The 259-nt window shown below is 61.0% G+C and overlaps 1 protein-coding gene across 1 annotated transcript in view; it reads left to right on the forward strand.

The window, feature by feature from the left end:
- Positions 1–259, forward strand: part of EMH_0065610 (uncharacterized protein) — a gene marked incomplete at both ends in the record, with an annotated part of 2904 nt that overhangs the window by 1520 nt on the left and 1125 nt on the right. The window lies entirely within an intron of this gene.

Genomic DNA, 259 nt, shown 5'->3' on the forward strand with positions numbered 1-259 from the left:
CTGCTGTTGCTGTTGCTGCTGCTGCTGCTGTTGCTGCTGCTGCTGCTGTTGCTGCTGCTGCTGCTAGTACTGCTGCTCCTACTTCTGCTGCTGTTGCCACTGCTGCTCCATTGCTACTGCTGCTGCTGCTGCTGCTGCAGCTCTGGGTACTGCAGGGGCCCTGATCCAACGGGAGCTGGGTTGCTGCCGTTGCGGCACCTGCTGCTGTTGTTGCTGCTGCTGCTGCTTCTGCTGCTGTTGCTGCTGCTGCTGCTGCTGC

Source organism: Eimeria mitis, genomic scaffold, assembly GCF_000499745.2.
Source record: "Eimeria mitis Houghton genomic scaffold, Emh_scaff3403, whole genome shotgun sequence".
Classification (NCBI taxonomy): Eukaryota; Apicomplexa; class Conoidasida; order Eucoccidiorida; family Eimeriidae; genus Eimeria; species Eimeria mitis.